At 38.2% G+C, this 22,394-nt stretch overlaps 1 protein-coding gene across 10 annotated transcripts in view; it reads right to left on the minus strand.

Annotated features, from left to right (window-relative positions):
* The window catches only part of LOC117185802 (longitudinals lacking protein, isoforms N/O/W/X/Y-like), a 144,406-nt gene that overhangs the window by 61,295 nt on the left and 60,717 nt on the right, over positions 1–22,394 (minus strand). The window contains exon 1 of one of the 10 annotated variants that reach the window (XM_033397009.1): positions 842–1,009. The exons of the other annotated variants lie outside the window; for them this stretch is intronic. The gene's annotated coding sequence lies outside the window, so the exon portion shown is untranslated. Of the gene's footprint in view, positions 1–841; positions 1,010–22,394 lie in introns of those variants that run through there. 10 annotated transcript variants of the gene reach the window in all.

Below are 22,394 nucleotides of genomic sequence, written 5' to 3' on the forward strand. Positions count from 1 at the left end.
GTACATATGCATGGATGTACATATGTATGAAAAAAAGAAGAAAACACGCACACTAGAGCGCCCGCTTTGACGCCCAAACACACAACTGCAAATGCAATTTTTCGTGTTCCTTTTTCTTCTTGTTAATTTTTCAACTTTGCTCTTTCCCCCACAACGGAACTGGCGACTGGCTCTCTCTCGCTCTCTTTTTCTCTCCCTCTCGCAAAACGGCAAGCGACGCCAACTGAGAGCCAAACGGATTTGCGGCGATGTTACAGTTGCTGCTCCAGCTCCCGCCTCTTGTGCTAGTGTTGGAGATCTATGAGTAGGATAAACGACGACGAAGAGACTTCGTGACGACCGACAAAAAAAAAACCCCCCAGCATTAAGCATAAAGAGGGGAAGTTTCACAGCAGGCAGCGCAGCTTTTGTCAAGTTGCGTCGCTGCAGGCACACGTACGTATGGTACGTATGGGAGTGTGTGACTGTGTGCGCGCTGAAAGGTTTTTTCTTCGTTGTGGAAAATTTCACAAGTAGACACACTCATGCACACACTGTGCCAGACGAATATTTATGATGGTTTTCATTTTCCACAAGCACGCACACACACAGGCATATGCCTGATAATTTTGAAAGTTGAAGTGTGGAGCAATCGCCACATTCTCGTCGTCCCGTTTCATTTTTTTTATGGTGTGCATTTAAAAATAGAACATTTTTCATTAGAAGCGAGGCACACCAACACACTGGCACATAGATATGGACGGCTGGGAACATAAACCAATTTCACAATCGCTCCCCCCTTTGCTTAGCAAACGAGCAGCAGCATAGCATATACTCCACAGAATTTATCACGGGCACTTACTAAGTAAATAATTCGCACTAAAAGGTTTTTCTATTCCGCTTGCCGTTGATGTACGCTGTCCGTGCAAGTGTTCGTGTATGTGTATGTAATTTAGTAGTGTGGACAGCAACCGCACGCGTTGTTCGCGATCTGCCGCAAAACCAAACAAAAACGGCGAGCAAACGAACGGTACTGAAACGACGACGCAAATGTGATGGCAACTGAGCAAGCGACCGTCGGCCCTCGGCGTCGCTGCTCTCGTTCGTTTTACGCTCTCTCTCTCCCTCTCGGTCGGAACCAATGGCCTCCCAGCTAACGAAGTTGTTGCAGCCAGCCCGCGTGCGAGAGCGAGAGAGCGAACACGAGTGAGCGTCACTCTCCTTTGGGGGCACGTTATGAAATTGCCAGGCAGGCAGGAGAGAGCAGAGCAGGTAGGCAGAGAAGAGCAGAGACTGGACAAAAGGAGCCTTTACAAAAACTGCACTGCAGCAGCAATCGTGCCGAACGCGAGCAAAGAAAATATAACGGGAACTACACGAAACACTCACTCACGCACACACACACACACACTCACAGGTAGTGGCGAGACAATCGAATTCGCCGCAAACAAGTGATTTTCGGCTGCGCTGCCTGATGAAGATGAGTGGTTTTTCAAAATGGAAGCGAAAATTATTTGCCAGATGGAGCAGCATCATTTCAACTCTCGTTCTTCTTTTTGTTTTTTTTGTTTTTATTGTTGTGCGTTCATTTCCTGTCGTAATTTAATCATCAGTTCATAAGAAAAGAGCCAGCTGCAGCCCCAGAGAAGGGGGAGCGGCAAAGCGAATATAGAAATTCCCAAATGGGAGAGAAAACCTAACTGTGCTCGTGCCAACATTCCAGCAACGAGCGCAACAGAGACGGCACCACACATACATACATACATATGTACATACGTGTACAAATGTGCTACGTGACGCACTCGCCAATTGAGGCTCCCTTTTCCACTGGCACAATTATGTACATGTTGTGTATTTGGTTGGTTTTCAATCAGTTTTTTTTTGCCAAAACGAAAAGGGAAGGGAATCATCCGATCTAGGCGAAAAAAAAACGAGGGGGAACGTTGTGAGTTGCTGCGGACACCACAACTCTACAGTTATACCCGATACTAAGTCAGTATGGCTTGAAGTGACAGAGCGACAGAAAATCAGTCTGATCGTGACGTCGGGCGCTGCGTAGCCACTGCAAATTGATTTGTTCCTTTTGGCTATAAAAATGATCTGATCTGATTCAGATTCAGCAATCTGATAGATATGATCATTATCTATGATTCTGCGTTTTTATACCCGATACTCAAAATGAGTATTGGGGTATATTAGATTTGTGGTAAAAGTGGATGTGTGTAACGTCCAGAAGGAATCGTTTCCGACCCCATAAAGTATATATATTCTTGATCAGCATCAATAGCCGAGTCGATTGAGCCATGTCTGTCTGTCCGTCCGTCTGTCCGTCCGTCCCCTTCAGCGCCTAGTGCTCAAAGACTATAAGAGCTAGAGCAACGATGTTTTGGATCCAGACATCTGTGATATGTCACTGCTACAAAAATATTTCAAAACTTTGCCCCGCCCACTTCCGCCCCCACAAAGGACGAAAATCTGTGGCATTCACATTTTTAAAAATACGATAAAAACAAAAATGCAGAATCGTAGAGGATGACTATATGTTCTAGAGTGTAAAATCTCAACCAGATCGTATAATTATTATAGCCAGAATCAAGAAAACAATTTCATTCTTTCTCGCTCTGTCTCTCTCTAACACACAGGTTTCATGGTCGGTTTTGCCAATTGCAAAATATGAGTTCAAGGATCTCAGAACCTATAAGAGCCAGAGCAACCAAATTTGGTATCCACACTCCTGTTAGATTTCACTATTCAACAGTGACAGAGTAGGTAAAACTGGAGAGAGGGAGGGCGGGAAGAGTAGGAGGAGAGGTGGAGGAGGCCACAACAGCAGTCGCATGAAAAAGGATCTCTCTCGCTATCGCTCTTAGTCTCCGTCGCCGTCTCTCTTTCCCCTTGTGTCGGGCGTGCGCTCTTTGCACATTGCAAGGTTCTGTTTTTGCGCAGATGGTGGAGGATTATAAACGAACGAAAAAATGGGATCCTTGCGCCGTAATGGCGTCGTTGCCTGCTATTGCTGCTGCTGAGAGAGTTGGAAGCGAGAGATGGTTCGGCTGTGCGTGTGTGTGTGTGTTTGCATGTGTCTGTGTGGAAAAAGTACAGTTGGGTCCAAGGCGCGCATTTCTTTTGGGTTTCATCTTTTTCTTAGTGAATGCGAGAGACCGGGAAAATGCGAGAATGGGGGATGGTAAAAACTGAGCTTGTGTTGAGGTCTACTATCAAACGATGTCCAAGTAACGGTTTGCGGAACATTGTTAGCGAAAATCTCAACTGGAGTTCAATCTTGCAACCGCATTCTGAATGTTGGGATATGGAAATTGCATCCTCAACACTTTTGTAATATGCTGCTGCATGAAGGACGATGATGATGATGATAAAACAAGGTCGGTTTCTTGTGTTAAGATCTACTATCAAACTACGTTCAAATTTCATTATACGAAACGTTGTTAGCGAAAAACTCAACTGAAGATATAATCTTGCAACCGCTATAATTACTATATGGAAATCTTATCCTCCATAAGTTTCGAGTATTGCATTGGGTCTGAGAGTATCGAATGGGTCCTGAGAATACTGTGTTGAGATCTACTATCAAACTACGTTCAAATTTCATTATACGAAACGATGTTAGCGAAAAACTCAACTGCATTTTTGGTGTTGCAACCGTTCTGTCGTATGGAAAGTGTACTAATTTCCATACTTTACAATGAACGAGATGTTGAATGGTGTATGTTGGCTGGAAATGTGAAGAGATCTACTATCAAACTATGCGCCAGTGTCCGCAGACGTCACGCAATGTTAGCGAAAAAATCTTCTATGATTAATCTAGGCAAACAGGATGGCTTAGAGAACTCATTGAATCGGATTCAATGCCAACATGCTCGAGTGCCGAATGGAAATGCAAGGGTAGGGATGCGATGCGATATGATGATTGGATTGGATGGGATGGGATGGGATAGCGGATAATAAAAAGATGTCGGTCCGGTACGTCCCCCCCTTCTAAGCACGCGCCAGACGGCAACCCCGAAAACTGGTTTTGGTCCCTTCAGAGCGGAGCGGGAGAGGGAACACGAAAAAGGGTCCAAAAAAAGTCTAGCTCAGCATTTTTGGGGTTTCAATCATCCGCTAAGCAACTGCAGCGCAACGGATGTTGTTCCTGGGTCTGGGTCTGGCCTGCCCGATCCCCCCTTCTCCCTCTTTGGGCGGGCAGATGTTGGACCATGAGCCACAACTGTCGTCCTTTTTTCCACAGGAAGTGCCTTAAAAGGCTGGAAATTGGAAACTGCAAGGCCCCATGGGGTTTCGCTCCCTCTCTCGCTCTCTCTCTCTCTTCCCATATTTATGTGAGTGAAAAGTCTGTCGGCTCGAGTGTGATTTCAATATGAATGCCCCTCTGGGCACCGCCGCCTGCGCCTGGCCTGTTCCCTGCCTGGTTTTTCTGTGTTCTTAAAAAGTCAAAAGAAAAACCGGTTCTGCAGAACATAAGAACTGAGCCATTTCGAAAAACGGCGACGCTGGGCGCACAGCGACGGCGACGGCAGGCGGGTGGTGGTTGGAGGTTGGAGTCGAGTAAAGTCGGTCCCCGATCGCATTGAGTTGTTGGCAGAGAAAACCAGTTTGAGGAACTCATTTCACATCGGCGCCAGAAAAATCGCCATGACACAGACACAGACGGACGGACCTCACACGGATTCAGAAAATCAAATTTAAAATGGAAATAATAAATAATAATGAAATGGGAAGGCGGCGAAAGAGAAAGAGGGGCACCAGTAGCAGCAGCAGCAGAAGGCGACTGGCACTGGGGCTGGGTCTGGCCAAGAACAAAATATAAAACTCCCCCCACAAGATTTGCATAAAGTGGAATCTTTTTTTTTTAGCTCGTTCCAATCTCCGCCTCTGTAGCTGTATCTGTGCGAGAGGTGTGCCTCTGTGTGCGAGACATAAAATTTGTATATTTACGACGTAAAAATAAACCGCCGCAGATTCGATAGTCGATGGTGTGCTGTGCGGTGGTGGGGCGACTGTGGCTGGCTGTGGCTCTGCCGGCGCAGGCACTGACTTTCAATAATTTAATTTCTGGCATTTTAGTATAGCAACAACAACAGCCGAAACCCAGAACATAACTCCCATCCCTCTCCACAGCCAAGGCCCCCACCAATAGCCTCCGACAACCCACGTAGAAGTCGCGCGCGTCTGTCCCTCATTTGTTTATTTTTACACCCTTTCTGCTTTTCGCCATTCGATCGAGAGAAGGGGGAGAGGGTCGAAGAGCATATCCACTGATGGATGGAAGTTGTACGTAGAAGAAATAGAAATATTAGCGAGGGATCGTAATCAGTCATACATTATATTGGATTCTATGAAGTTTCCCTCACTCTCTTTCTGGGATTTTAAAAAATGTATTTATAAGTTGTCATTGAAAGTGTATCGAACATTCCGTTTCTCATTTTCATCTTTTCCCTGTCCGCTTAGTTCTGGTGTTTCGGTTGCCTGGCCGCAGAAAATGTCGTTTTTGCCATTAAAGCAGCGAAAAGCGAAGACAAACAGCCATAAGCTGAGCCGCCACAAAACTTGTTTTTCGAAAAGGCATCCAAAGTGAATGTTAAGGGCTTTGTTGGACCTGTGTGTCAGACAGAGTGAGAGAGAAGTCGGGTCGGTCTTGGGTGGAGGCTATATACTCTACTGGCCAAAATAATAAGTACACGCTTATAAGCTTTCTTTCATCTCCTATAAAACTTTTCTAATAAACATAATTAAAAAATCAAAATTACTTTTAGTTTTCTAACCAACAATAGACTATAAAAATGTTTATCATAAGCATTTTTCATTTCAAATATATATTTTATGATCGATAAATAAGGGCTGGCCAAAATAATAAGTACAGCAATTCTCCAAAGCGAAAAACTAAAAAGCTTTCCAATTTTTTACACTTTTTTCTTATAATTTATAATCTTTTAATAGTATCCTATATAGCCACACTTATTTTGGATGATTTCGGCCATTCTTCTTGGCATACTAGCAATAAGTTTGCGGCAAGTCTCCACTGGAATCTCATACCACGTTTTTTGCACAAATTCTCCACAATTCTTTTTCTTTTCGAAAAGAATTTTTACCAATTCGACGTTTTAAGTCACCCCAAATGTTTTAAAATGGGTTTAAGTCAGGAAACTGACTTAGCCAAGCCATAACGTTTACATTTTTTCCCGTAAACCAAGCCTTCACCACCTTTGAGGTGTGCTTTGGATAATTTTCCGGTAGAAAGACCCATCTTAAGGGCATGTTTTCCTCAGCTTAAGGTTGTATAATGACTGTCAATATGTTTTTATACCCGAATTGGATCACATGATCAGTTATGCGATGTACCGGCTCAACGCCATGCCAAGAAAAATGGCCTCATATACCTATACATCGGTCTCCGTTCTTAACCATTTTCTTTGTGTACCGGAAGTCAAATTCTTTGCCTTTGGGTCGTTGTATACATCTTCTGGAGTCATTATCAAAAAGAATTATTTTTTGTTTCATCTCTCAATAATATATTATTCCACTTCTAAGACCCATCTGACCCAGTCCATGCCAAATGATTTTCAACGACTTTTTGCATCATCTTCAAAATTTTTACTCGAAATAAGGGAACTTTTCGGACTGTACGTCCTGTTAGGTCTATATATTGAAGTCTCCGACGAACCATCAGACCTGATTTTTCTTTGCCAATTTGAGCGGATATGGCCTTGGAAGACATGAACTGATCCTTTTTTGCAAGACTGATGATGCGGGTGTCCGTTGTTTGTAAAGATTTCTTCTTCCATCCTCGATTTTCAATAACCACTTTAGATATTAAAGCATTCTGAACAACAAATTCCGAGCGTCCAAGACTTTTCGCAATTTCCCGGAGAATTTTCCTTTCTTTTTGAAGACTTATGGAAAACTTCTTTTCTTCAGGAGTACGGCCTAACTAAAGAATTTTTTTAAACTCTCATGTACTTAAATATGAAAGAACTCAATAAAAACCAACAATCCTTTGACCAAATCCTTATCTAATCCTTCAAAATTTATAAATAACACCAGTGTACTTATTATTTTGGCCAGACCAAAAATGCCCATTCAGCAAAAATATATGCATAGAATTTTATTAAGATGGTTCCCCACTTTAATTTTTGATTTAAATAATTGGCAAGACTGTAACCTTTCCGAATATAAACAATTGGCATCAATACATTTACAAACATTCGAGCTATTCCATAACAAACTAGCACGACATCGATGTACTTTGTTTTTTGGCCAGTAGTGTATCTATTGGAAGCCAAATTTGGTCCGCTGAAAATTTGCTTCGCTGATGAGAGGTCGGTCGGTCTTCATTTTGGTTGTGTTGTTGTTCGCTTTTTGGGCATACTATTGTAATTTAATGTGGGTTCTGATCTGAAGCTGAAAGTTTTTCCACACTGAACGGATGTCAAAACAATACTTTTGGCTCGTCTAAACTCACGCAACAAATACTTAGGGATAGGAAAGGCAATAACACATCAAATGGAAGCTTTTTCGGGAAGGGAAGGTGTACTAATGTTCATGGCAGTTTCGGCACCGCACCTCCTTCCAAATGAAAGTGATTTTATCACGCACCACACCACCCGAAAGGCCAGAGACAGCGCGGTAATCAACAATAACAAAAAGTGAAACACAAAAGTTCAACGAACTTTTTCACTAATGGCATCGGCGGCGGCGCAAAAAGTGAAAATATAATAAAAACTAACAAAAAGTAAAAGCTGAACACAGAGCCCAAAGAGCAGGTGACGATAACGGGCCGCAAAAAGTCTTCTTATTACGGTTTACTATACTAATAATAATAGTAGCAAAGAATCAAGAATAAAGCAAAATATCGGATAGGAGAATTGTGCTGGCTAAGGCACGCGTGTGTGTAGGTCAGTGTAGGGTGCGAAGCCCACTCGCAAGGTCATTTCATCTCATCTCATTTCGGTGGGCTCTGTGGGGGCATACAGGCATACATTTTGCTGAATCTGCAGAGGCCAAGATCAGATCGGATCACGATAAGGAGAATGCAGCAGAGCAGGAAAACTAGTAAACAGAGAAGTGATGAGAAAAACATTGGCAGCTTTCGGGGAATTTTGCGTTTTTCTTTGCGATTTCTACACTTGTTGCGCAAAAAAGCTCTTTGCTCTTCAGCGTTTTTTGTTTTTTATGGGTCTCGCATTTTGTTATTATTCTGCACATGTGCGTGGAATGTAAACAAATGAAACTTTTGCAAAGCTGCAAAGCCGTGTGAAGTTTGGCAACGTTGCGCGCACCTTCTAACGGAGCAATGGCAGGCAACATGGCGGACGGCAAGGCAGAAATCGCGCGAGTTGCCGATAACGGTACCGCGACACCCCCACCTAAACCCCCCGGGCCATGGCAATGTTCCACTGAACGACTATGTCATTCAACCCGGACACTGTAATGTTTAGCTCAACACTTTGACTGTTGCAACATTCTACATACCGCGGCACAAACAACCGCCTACACATCTTAACATGAACAACATGGAAACTGGAACCCGACATCCGGCATAATGCCGACTCGGCGGTTTCACATACGCTAGCCCGTTGCAACATTTTATACTTATGTATGCCTTATGTACTAAACTCAAAGCCTCTGCGAAGGTTTCCTAAGAACATTATTAATAAACTCAGAACACTTCAATTTTGAACTCAAACCCGAACAGTCATACTTTATTCAAACTCAAAACACCAATCTTTGGAAAAGACAGAAATATAAACCCATACAAGAACAACCAGGACCATCTACAAGAAGAAGAAGGACGAACTGGTAACTGGCGCAGCCGGACTAAGAACCGAGGATCGCAGGATGATCTCTTACATTGGATTAATATTAGCAATGTAAAGCAGGTGAGCACCCAGTGGCAACGTTATGAGTGAAAGAAAAGTAAACTATAAAGAAGTTTAAAAGACAAATAATAAATCTTATAATGCATAAAGTGGTGTGTGACAATAAAAGAAAGAAAAATAATATACAAATGTGGCGGCACTATCCGAAAGGCAAATGCCGAGCACCGCTGTTGTGCAGAAAAACTTAAATATATATATACATATACACGTACCCCCGTGCAAAACAAAATCTAGTGCAGATCATTGCCGTGGGTACCGGAAAAAATTAGCTAATCTGTGTAACTGTGCAACAAATCTAGTGCAGATCATTGCCGTTATACTAATTAATACGTTAAATAATATGCAACAAAACATATACATACATCCACATATACAAGGACCACTGTGCAAAAATCTAGTGCAGATCATTGCCGTGTGTACCGAAAAAAAATTTTTTTCTTTAACTAATCTGTGTAACTGTGCAACAAATCTAGTGCAGATCATTGCCGTTATACTAATTAATACGTTAAATAGTATGCAACAAAATTTATACATACAAGTTAAAGTACCCAATTCTATTGAGCTCTTATACGAGTTGTAAACAATCTTTGGCTTTCCAAAACGAAAACAATTTCAATCTTGGGCCTCCGCCTAATTGATTTCTAAGATGTACAATCTCAAGGGCTCCCGCCGCAATCCCAATCTTTGACACTCGCCTAAATGGAAAACCAATGTTTGCCCACACCCGGCTTCTCATAAACAATCTCACTCCCGGCTTTCTGCAGATCCTGCACTTTAGGCATTTTACAGTTCTCTCTTTGGATGACGAAATCCAATACTCGGGATGGCGAAATCAATTGAAATGTTTATAGAAAAACTATTCCCGAAAGGGATCAACTATGCAAAGATCAGAAAGTTCAAGTCAGTCTTGATCCAGAAGCGACACCGCAAAGTCGAGCTAAAAATTAAGATCGCGCAAACCCTTTGCCCGGAATCCTTTGTGACCCTCTACTTAAATCTATATCAGTGAATTTATAAGTAAAATAAAAACTTTTTAAAAACACAATCCGCTACCGCAGTTATTTAATTGGCGCCCAACGTGGGGCGACGTTGTATAAAAAGCACCGAATAATGAAAGTGTTGCGTCGTGCCGAAACCCGAAGGACAATTAATTAGTGGAATAAATCCTTCAGATATAAAAACGCGGAGTGACTGTGAGATATAAGATAAAAAAGGAGATAAAAAGGAAACAAACCGGAGCTTAGGGTGTGCAAAAATAAATACAATATACAATACAAATACAAATACAAATACAATACAAAATACAAATAAATACAAAAGCTAATCAAGACAATTCAAAAATACAAAAAAACCAAAAGAACCAAAGTTTTTAAACAAAACCAACCAAACCAAAACACAAAGAAAGTGAAACTATCAGCTAAACCAAAGATGGAAGACCCCCAGAAGACCCAGTTAAACAAAGAAATTTAAGAAGGAAGACCCGTTCGAAGACCTGTCAGCCAAATCAAGAAGGAAGACCCGTTCGAAGATCTGTCAGCCAAACTAAGAAGGACGACCCCTACCGGATAGTCCGTGAGCAAAAGTTGTATTAATAAATATATAAGTTCAATTAGGTTATATTAGATTATAAAAACAAACATATAAGAAAAATTTAAGGTGGATCAACTAACTTTAGATTTTGAAAAACTAAAAATGATTAACTCACAAACAAGGACCAATCTCACTGCAGATCTGGTCAAACAATTGATAGCACTTCAAATTTCACAAGTACAGGAGCAAATTGTAAATTTAAAACAACAAATAGAAACTAAATACGATCAGGTATCAGATTATCAGGCAGAAGCAATAGACGAGACAATAAAAGATGACACCACATTAAAGGTAATAGAATCCCTACCAATTTTCAATGGTGGATTAAACCAATACGTAGGATGGAGGGAAGCTGCAGAAACTGCAGTGAAGTTATATAAGAAAGGAAGTAAGCAATATTATATTGCCTGAACAATTTTGAGAAACAAAATAACAGGACCAGCACATGACGCACTGACCAACCACGGGACAGTTTTAAATTTTGATGCCATACTTTCACGACTTGACTTTGTTTACAGTGACAAGAGACCAATTTACATAATAGAACAGGAGTTAAGCGTTCTCCGACAAGGGAACCTTTCAATAATAGATTTCTATAACGAGGTTAACAAGAAAATGACCTTGTTAATAAATAAGACAATAATGACTCACGGAAAGGACAGTGAAATCACGAAAGAATCAAATAAGAAAATTAGAGACAATGCCTTACGCATTTTTGTCACTGGCCTAAACGGCGGCATTGCAGAAATCCTATTTTCATTGAATCCCCCAGATTTACCGAATGCCTTGGCAAAGGTACAGGAATTGCAATCAAATAACATTCGGGCCCAATTTACCTCCCAATTCAGTGGCCCCAGAAATTCAGGGAATAATAACTACAATACATTAAGATTCAACCAACGACAACCAAGGACTAATAGTTCACCATTCGACCAAAAAAAGGATCTTCAGAGGAATAACATGTCATGGGGACAACCCTATTTCTTGGGTAATAGACAACAAAATCAGGCCCCAGAACCAATGGATGTAGACGAATCGATACAAATCAAGAACCGACAGAACAGCAATCAATTCAGGGGAAATAATAATAATAGAAATTATCGGGAGAATACTAACGGTTATTATAGGAGAAATAATAACAATTATAACCAAGCTCAGCATTTTAGGGCAAACGTAGTACCGAATAATCAGTCTAACGAAAATCAGGCGCAGAAACGAAAGCCAAACGAAATGTCGGAACAACCGGCTAATAAAGCAATGCGGATAAATAACATTGAGGAGGACCATTTTTTAGATCAGCCCCCGAAGTAGGTCTGCCCTACTTAAAAAGAGTAGATAAAAAATAAACAGAGAATTAAAAGTTTTGATAGATACGGGAGCAACTTCCTGTTATATAAAAAAGGGAATTTACGAAAATAAAAAAGAATTATCAATTTATAAGAAAGTTTCTACAGTGAATGGGTTTTCAATAATTAAATATTTCCATAATATAACTATTTTCAACACAAAACAAGTGTTTTATGAAATAGATGGAATGGAGGCAGATTTACTAATAGGATTTAACCTATTAAAGAAAATCGGAGCTGTTATTGATACAGGAAAGGGGACTTTAAGTTATAAAGACAATGAGGAGAAACTAATATATGACGAGGTCCTTTCTTTAAACAAATTAACCTTTATAGAAGGAAAAACCATCCTTCCGTTGAAGGAATATATAATAAAAAAATATTTTGAAGAAGAAAAAGAAATGAAAAGTGATTCAGTAAAGGTAGAAGGAAGTTTATATAGCTTGGGATCAAAAAATCCTGAGCACGCCGACGAAGAATTATCCGTCAATAGTTTGGGATTCAAATATCCTGAACCCGCCGTCGTAGAAATATCCGACATTCAAAATTATGCAAATTCTGAATTGAAAAAAATGAAATTGTATAACACAATAACCTACAAAGAGGACAATTTAGAAAATCTCAGAGAGAAAATGGTATCTATCATCGAAGAAGACCATGCCAATATAAATTTACAGTTACCGTTCAGAACGGATATAAAAGGAGAGATTAACACTGAACATGATAGACCGGTATATGGCAAGCAGTATCCATACGCTTATTCGGTTAACGATTTCGTTAATAACGAAATAAGTAAAATGTTAGATGAAGGTATAATCAGATCTAGTAAAAGCCCATATAATTCACCGGTAATAGTAGTACCAAAGAAGGGAGTAAATGAGGACGGAACTCCTAAACATAGATTAGTAATAGACTTTAAGAAACTTAATGAAAACACCATACCGGATAGATACCCTATGCAAGATCCTTCAGTAATCCTTGCCAATTTAGGTAAGGCAAAGTATTTCTCGGCCATTGATTTAGAGTCAGGTTTCTATCAGATTTTAATGAGGGAATCAGATATTGAAAAAACATCTTTTTCCATAAATAACGGCAAATATGAATTTCTAAGAATGCCTATGGGATTGACGAACGCTCCCTGAATTTTCCAAAGGGCAATGGACGATATACTTAGAGAACAAGTTGGGAAAACTTGTCACGTCTATATGGACGATATAATAATATTTTCAAAAACTATAGAACAACATTATAAAGATCTAATTCATATAATACAGATATTGCAAAACGCTAACATGAAAATTTCCCTAGAAAAGTCTAAATTCTTTCAATTGGAAACCAAATTTCTGGGATACATTGTTTCCCAAAATATCATTAAAACAGATCCAGACAAAATCTCCACAATACAAAACTATCCAATTCCTAAAAATATCAGAGAGCTACGTAGCTTCTTAGGACTAACAGGGTATTACAGAAAATTTGTCCGAAATTATGCTACAATTGCCAAACCATTAACAAAATATCTGAGTGGAGTAAATGGGAAAGTTTCACGAAGGGCATCCAAGAAAACATTAAAACAGCTGGATGAACCAGCAATGGGAGCATTTAATAATTTAAAGGACAGTTTAATAGCACATATTGAATTAGTACAACCAGATTACAATAAAAAATTCACATTAACCACAGATGCATCGGACATAGCAATAGGTGCAGTTTTGTCGCAAGATGGGAATCCCATAACATTTATTTCTAAAACTTTAAGTAAAACCGAGCAATTATATGCTACTAATAAAAAGGAATTATTAGCTATTGTATGGGCATTAAAAAATTTGCGAAATTATTTATACGGAGTGAGTGGAATTGAAATACATACAGATCACCAACCTTTGTCCTTTGCAATGTCGCAAAAAAATCCAAATGTTGAAATGAAACGTTGGTATTACTTCATAGAAAGTTTCACACCAAAAATCATTTATAAGCCAGGCTCAACTAACGTTGTAGCGGACGATTTATCTCGGATTAAAATAAATCATATGACAGATAGTGATGTCGACCAGACAGATTCAGAATCAGACATAAATACTCAGCATTCAGCAGAGAGTAGTTTTGAAAACGTCATTCAAGAGACTAGCAAGCCTCTAAACCAATTTAAACAGCAGCTACTATTAGCGCAAGGGAGATTCACAGTTCATGAGTTAGTAAGAGTTTATGAAAATACCCGACATATTATTGAATTTGATACGGTAGACAATCTGCTAATCATTTTAAAAGAATTTATTTAGCCTCACTTAACCACAGGAATACACTGCACTTTAGAAGATTTATACTTTATCCAAAATAAGCTAAAGGAAAACTTCATAAATAAATTTCTCTTCACGAGAAAGTTCCTCCAAGATGTAGTAAATTCAGAAGATAAAGCTATAATTATAGAAGAAACACATTGCAGAGCCCATAGAGGACTAGACGAAAATTACAAACAAATAACTAAGCTGTATTATTGGCCAAACCTGCACAAAAAATTAAAAGAATATATAAAAAATTGTGAGATCTGTAACAAAAACAAATATCACAGACACCCTGTAAAAATTCCAATTGGGGAAGCTCCCATTCCAGCAAAAGAAGGAGATCAATTACACTTAGACATATACTATGCCCAAAACCTAACATTCATAACTTGTATAGATTCTTATTCCAAATACTTGGTGGTCAAGGAAATTCAAAGTAAATTAAACATTGAAAATAAGGTAATGGAAATTTTGCAACACTTTCCGTTAGCAACATCTTTAATGACTGACAACGAACCAAGCTTTACTTCAGCACAATTTAGATCATTCATACAAAGAAGTAACTTAACTATTTATTATGCTGATCCCAGACACAGCACCTCAAATGGTCAGGTAGAAAGGGTACATTCCACACTAACAGAAATAGCGCGGTGCATCAAGGATGAACTAAATCTAACAGATTATTCAGAAATAATAATAAGGGCGGCACTGAAATATAACCTGACGATACATTCAACGACCAATCAAATGCCATATGACATATTGTATAACAAAATAGAACACAAGCATAATCCAATATTACTTAAGGAAGCTCAGACCAAAATGCTTAAGCTACATAACAAAGATAGAGGAGAAAAAGATTATAAAATAGGAGAAGTAGTTTATGAAAAGAAATTCGGGGAAAGAAATAAACTTCAATCCCGATACAAAAAGCAGGTAGTTAAGGAAAATCGACCGAATAAAATTATAATCAACAATAGAAACAGAATTATACATAAACATAACATCAAATATTAAATATTTTTTTTCCAGAAAATGTATGCGAATATACTAATACTGACTTTTGTTATATTGACGACTTCGGAAGTAATTGACTATACGCATAGTGACTATCTATTGCTCAAAGACGACAGAGACGTTTACACTTATGAAACATACGCTGAACTTTTCCATATTACTAATTTGAGTTTTTATAGAGAGATAATTGATAAAGAATCCAAATATGTCAGCAAATCAATTAATTCAGACGATGAGTGGGAAATATCAATGGACTTAAGTCTATTAAAATTAATGATTTCAGAATTAGTTCCAAAACGGAATGAAAGGGGAATAAATGAATTAGGTACCATTTGGAAATGGATAGCAGGCAGCCCTGATCATGACGACTTTTTGAAAATACAAAATAAAGTAAATGAATTAACTGAAAATAATAATAAACAATTTGTAATAAATTCCAAATTTTTCAAAGAAATTGAATTGCTATCAAATTCATTAAAAAATGTCATCTTCAATGAAGAAACGATACTGAGAAAGCATCGTTTAAAATTAATAACTTTTGACCTACTAAATTTAGTGATACCATAACCCTCGTAAAAGTAAACATTTTCAATACAAAAATTTTAAATAAAAACGAAATAGAGGACATTTATAAGCATGAAAAACATCCTGTTGAACTGTCTGATATGCTGGACATTGCAACGGTTAAAATAATTCGAAATGCTGATTTAATAATCATTTACATAAAATATCCTCAAATTAAAGATATTTGCAAGTTTTACCATGCAAGAGCCATCTCACAAAATGATGGAATGTTAGTTATAAGTGAAAAAGTTTGTGAATGTAAGGAGAAATACTATTTAATGAATAATTTTAAAAGTGAAACTTTTAACAATTACGCACAAATAAATTTAAAGAAGACCTGTTTCACCAATTTACTTAATGGCTTTAAAGCCAACTGCACTAAAAAAAGGGAAAAAAAAACAAAGAAATAGACATCATTCAGGATGGTGCCATATTAGTTTCAGGCAAAAATATCGTAGACAATACTACTTTGTTAGGATCGTATCTCCTTATATTCAACAACACAATTGTAATAAATAATATAACTATTGGCGCAAAAGGTCCACGGATGTTTCGTGCTTTTTATGATTTTATTTTAATTTTATTTACTTAATTCTTTTCAACCTCCTCGTCTTGTCGATACCGCCAAAAGTGTTCATTGAACCCCAGCTCCGATCACTCGTTCTCTCATAGTTCTAGTTCGCTGAACTAGAACTATCGGATGATAATTCATATCGATACTTACGATATTTCGTACAACGTTAATAGTAAATACAATTGTAGAGTTATAATACTAAACAATCTAACAATACTAAACAATCTAACAGCTCGGCCATCCTGACAATTAGATCGCCCTCGATCGTAAATATGTAATTAAGAGTAATTTTAATTTAATGTGTATATATATAAATTGTTAACTATTTAAGTAGGAGTCACTTTCACACTGATTACGCCAATCTGCCCATTTCCTTAATCGTCATGCCTCTATAATGCCCTCATACGGGATTTGACTTATTTGGCAGTTTTCAATGTCATTTAACACATATCTGTCGTTCGGCAATACCTTTTTGATGATGTACGGACCCCTGTACTTCGGAACAAATTTTTTATTTGTACCTATTGTGGTGTCAATGTTTCTCATTACAACGAAATCGCCTTCCAAGAACTCAATATGATTTTTGTGATTCCTTTCAAAATACTCTTCACTCTTCTGCTGACAATGCTCGATTTTATCCAAAGATTTCTTACGTACTGATTCTAAATTGCTTTGAGTTCGGTATTGTTTATCATCTAAGTATTCTGTTAACGCGTCAATATTACAACCCCTCTGTTGGACTCCGAATAACAACACTGAAGGCAATTCTTTCGTGGTCGAATGGACTGAGTTATTAATTGCATATTCAGCCTTTATTAAAAGTTTGCTCCAATCTTCGTGATTTATTGGCTCAGTTATTTTGGCGAGCATAGCTTTCATAGTTCTGTTAACCCGTTCTACCTGACCATTCGCTTGGGGTGAAGCAGTTGCCACTTTCACGTGTTCTATATTATTTTCTAGCAAAAATTTACTAAATTCTAATGATGTAAAACACGTTCCTCTATCGCTGATAATTCTACGTGGACGACTATAAAATTGAAAATACTTTGAAAAACATGTGTTGACTTCTTTAGTGCTTGTCGTATTTACAGAAAACAATTTTACAAATTTCGTAAAGGCGTCAATGATAACTAATACATGCTTCTTCTTTGATATAACAGCGGGAAGTGGTCCAAAATGGTCTACGTGTAAGGTGTCGAATGGGATTGGTCGCTTAGGAATATTGTGAAGTGTTCGATTATTCGCATGTGTGGGCACTGAAAACATGATACAATTTAAACAATTTCCTATAAACAAATCGATTTTAGATCTCATATTCGGGAACCAATAATGTCTTAAGATTTCTTTCATACATTTCTCGGTTCCTAAGTGACATAAGTTTTCGTGAACTCTTTTGATTATTTGCGTTTCCATTTCAGCTGGGACATAAAACAGCTCAACGTCGTTCTCACCTATTTTATAAACAATTCCGTCGCTCAATGAAAATTTCTTAACAGGTCCATGCTCCAATTGTTCTTTTAATTTTCCTATATGGTTGTCCCTGTTTTGTGTTATCTGAAGCTGAAGATTAATGTCGTCGCACTCAATCACGGAAACTATTCGGTCTTTGTTATCACTTTCATGAATTGTCACTATTGGTTCATATTCAAAATCTTAATTAAGCGCTGAAGGATACCTACTTAAGGTGTCCACATGGGACATATATTTTCCACTACGATGTTTTAAAGTGTAATTATAATTTGCTAGCTCTATGGCCCATCTGGCGATATTTGAATGAAGACGTCCCTTTCCTTAACATAAAACTACTGAGTTACAATCTGTTATAATTCTAAACGGAATCCCTTCTAAATAAATTCGAAATTTCCTCAATGAATAGATCACAGCTAACGTTTCCAGTTTGAAACTTTCGTATCTTGCCTCTAGTTTTGTCGTTCTCTGTGAAAAATATGCTGTTGAGTGAAACTTATTGTCATCTTGTTTCTGCAACAAAATTCCACCAAAGCCTTCACTACTTGCATCACAATGCAATTCTGTTTCTCGATTTGGATTATACAGAGCTAATACTGGTGACGAAATCAGTTTTTCTCGAAGATATTCAAAAATTTGTATGCATTTGTCTTGAAGCTCAAACTTAGTTCCAGGTTTTGTAAATTCTTGTAATGGTTTTGCTATTTTTGAGTACGCAGGGATGATACGCCTAAAATAAGAGAATAATCCCAAAACCTTTTGCATTTCATGGCGATCTTTTGGCAATGGCAGATGCTTAATGGTTGCTGTCTGTTCACAGTTTGGGCTTATTCCCCTACCAGAAAGGGTATATCCCAAGAACTCAATACTTTCATAACCAAATTGACATTTACTAACCTTAATTTCTAGTCGATATTCTGCGAGAATTCTTAAAACTCTACCTACTGTTATAAGATGTTGTAATGGTTGTAAAATCTAATGATGTAATTGCTTTTATTCAAAGCAAAATAAAAGCCGTGGGTTTAAAGGTGGAGAAATTTACCTTCTCTTATGCCAGGGAGATAGCCTCGTTTAAGATAAGCATCTCCCCAACTCAATTTGACACCATTTGCTCCGCCAAATTTTGGCCGGAGCATTTGGTGGTGAAGGAGTTTAAGGCTAAGAAGAAGAATAGGCCCCCCATATCCCCATATGATACAATTTAAACAATTTCCTATAAACAAATCGATTTTAGATCTCATATTCGGGAACCAATAATGTCTTAAGATTTCTTTCATACATTTCTCGGTTCCTAAGTGACATAAGTTTTCGTGAACTCTTCTGATTATTTGCGTTTCCATTTCAGCTGGGACATAAAACAGCTCAACGTCGTTCTCACCTATTTTATAAACAATTCCGTCGCTCAATGAAAATTTCTTAACAGGTCCATGCTCCAATTGTTCTTTTAATTTTCCTATATGGTTGTCCCTGTTTTGTGTTATCTGAAGCTGAAGATTAATGTCGTCGCACTCAATCACGGAAACTATTCGGTCTTTGTTATCACTTTCATGAATTGTCACTATTGGTTCATATTCAAAATCTTAATTAAGCGCTGAAGGATACCTACTTAAGGTGTCCACATGGGACATATATTTTCCACTACGATGTTTTAAAGTGTAATTATAATTTGCTAGCTCTATGGCCCATCTGGCGATATTTGAATGAAGACGTCCCTTTCCTAAACATAAAACTACTGAGTTACAATCTGTTATAATTCTAAACGGAATCCCTTCTAAATAAATTCGAAATTTCCTCAATGAAGAGATCACAGCTAACGTTTCCAGTTTGAAACTTTCGTATCTTGCCTCTAGTTTTGTCGTTCTCTGTGAAAAATATGCTGTTGAGTGAAACTTATTGTCATCTTGTTTCTGCAACAAAATTCCACCAAAGCCTTCACTACTTGCATCACAATGCAATTCTGTTTCTCGATTTGGATTATACAGAGCTAATACTGGTGACGAAATCAGTTTTTCTCGAAGATATTCAAAAATTTGTATGCATTTGTCTTGAAGCTCAAACTTAGTTCGAGGTTTTGTAAATTCTTGTAATGGTTTTGCTATTTTTGAGTAAGCAGGGATGATACGCCTAAAATAAGAGAATAATCCCAAAACCTTTTGCATTTCATGGCGATCTTTTGGCAATGGCAGATGCTTAATGGTTGCTGTCTGTTCACAGTTTGGGCTTATTCCCCTACCAGAAAGGGTATATCCCAAGAACTCAATACTTTCATAACCAAATTGACATTTACTAACCTTAATTTCTAGTCGATATTCTGCGAGAATTCTTAAAACTCTACCTACTGTTATAAGATGTTCGTTCAAGGACTTGGAACCTATAGCGATATCGTCCATATAAACTACTACATTACCCTCGCGAATTAATGGTTGTAAAATCTAATGATGTAATTGCTTTTATTCAAAGCAAAATAAAAGCCGTGGGTTTAAAGGTGGAGAAATTTACCTTCTCTTATGCCAGGGAGATAGCCTCGTTTAAGATAAGCATCTCCCCAACTCAATTTGACACCATTTGCTCCGCCAAATTTTGGCCGGAGCATTTGGTGGTGAAGGAGTTTAAGGCTAAGAAGAAGAATAGGCCCCCCATATCCCCATATGATACAATTTAAACAATTTCCTATAAACAAATCGATTTTAGATCTCATATTCGGGAACCAATAATGTCTTAAGATTTCTTTCATACATTTCTCGGTTCCTAAGTGACATAAGTTTTCGTGAACTCTTCTGATTATTTGCGTTTCCATTTCAGCTGGGACATAAAACAGCTCAACGTCGTTCTCACCTATTTTATAAACAATTCAGTCGCTCAATGAAAATTTCTTAACAGGTCCATGCTCCAATTGTTCTTTTAATTTTCCTATATGGTTGTCCCTGTTTTGTGTTATCTGAAGCTGAAGATTAATGTCGTCGCACTCAATCACGGAAACTATTCGGTCTTTGTTATCACTTTCATGAATTGTCACTATTGGTTCATATTCAAAATCTTAATTAAGCGCTGAAGGATACCTACTTAAGGTGTCCACATGGGACATATATTTTCCACTACGATGTTTTAAAGTGTAATTATAATTTGCTAGCTCTATGGCCCATCTGGCGATATTTGAATGAAGACGTCCCTTTCCTAAACATAAAACTACTGAGTTACAATCTGTTATAATTCTAAACGGAATCCCTTCTAAATAAATTCGAAATTTCCTCAATGAAGAGATCACAGCTAACGTTTCCAGTTTGAAACTTTCGTATCTTGCCTCTAGTTTTGTCGTTCTCTGTGAAAAATATGCTGTTGAGTGAAACTTATTGTCATCTTGTTTCTGCAACAAAATTCCACCAAAGCCTTCACTACTTGCATCACAATGCAATTCTGTTTCTCGATTTGGATTATACAGAGCTAATACTTGTGACGAAATCAGTTTTTCTCGAAGATTTTCAAAAATTTGTATGCATTTGTCTTGAAGCTCAAACTTAGTTCCAGGTTTTGTAAATTCTTGTAATGGTTTTGCTATTTTTGAGTAAGCAGGGATGATACGCCTAAAATAAGAGAATAATCCCAAAACCTTTTGCATTTCATGGCGATCTTTTGGCAATGGCAGATGCTTAATGGTTGCTGTCTGTTCACAGTTTGGGCTTATTCCCCTACCAGAAAGGGTATATCCCAAGAACTCAATACTTTCATAGCCAAATTGACATTTACTAACCTTAATTTCTAGTCGATATTCTGCGAGAATTCTTAAAACTCTACCTACTGTTATAAGATGTTCGTTCAACGACTTGGAACCTATAGCGATATCGTCCATATAAACTACTACATTACCCTCGCGAATTAATGGTTGTAAAATCTAATGATGTAATTGCTTTTATTCAAAGCAAAATAAAAGCCGTGGGTTTAAAGGTGGAGAAATTTAACTTCTCTTATGCCAGGGAGATAGCCTCGTTTAAGATAAGCATCTCCCCAACTCAATTTGACACCATTTGCTCCGCCAAATTTTGGCCGGAGCATTTGGTGGTGAAGGAGTTTAAGGCTAAGAAGAAGAATAGGCCCCCCATATCCCTTCCAAACCTTTCCAGTGTGCCACCCTCAACCTCAACCTCAACTTCCTCTTCCTCAACTTCCCGTCTTGCTTCCACCTTTCCAAAAAACTAACTTCTCTTTTAGTAACCTATCAGAATGTAAGAGGCTTGCGTAGTAAGCTCAGCATTCTTTTCCGGGATAGTGTTGCATTTGCTTCCCACGTTATTGTGTTTACTGAAACCTGGTTAAAGCCGGACATTCTTAGTTCCGAGGTTTTGGCAGGTCGGTACACAACTTTTAGAAAGGACCGTTCGTCTCGACGGGCAGGGGGGGTTCTAATTGCAGTGGACTCTTACTTCACGTCGGAACACTTCACAGTCCAAGTTCAACAGGAACTGGAATTCCTGTGTGTAAAACTGATTCTTCCCGCTTTCGCTATATTCATTACTTGCTCGTATATCCCACCTTCTTCGGATATTTCAATTTATGAGCAGCACTTTTCCGCTTTAACCGCTGTTTCTTCCTCGCTATCTGATAAAGATCGTATGATAGTTCTTGGTGACTTCAACTTGCCAGGAACTGTTTGGTCTTCGGTAAACGAGTCTAGTATCCTAGT

This window comes from Drosophila miranda (genome assembly GCF_003369915.1).
Source record: "Drosophila miranda strain MSH22 chromosome Y unlocalized genomic scaffold, D.miranda_PacBio2.1 Contig_Y2_pilon, whole genome shotgun sequence".
In the NCBI taxonomy this organism is placed as follows: domain Eukaryota; kingdom Metazoa; phylum Arthropoda; class Insecta; order Diptera; family Drosophilidae; genus Drosophila; species Drosophila miranda.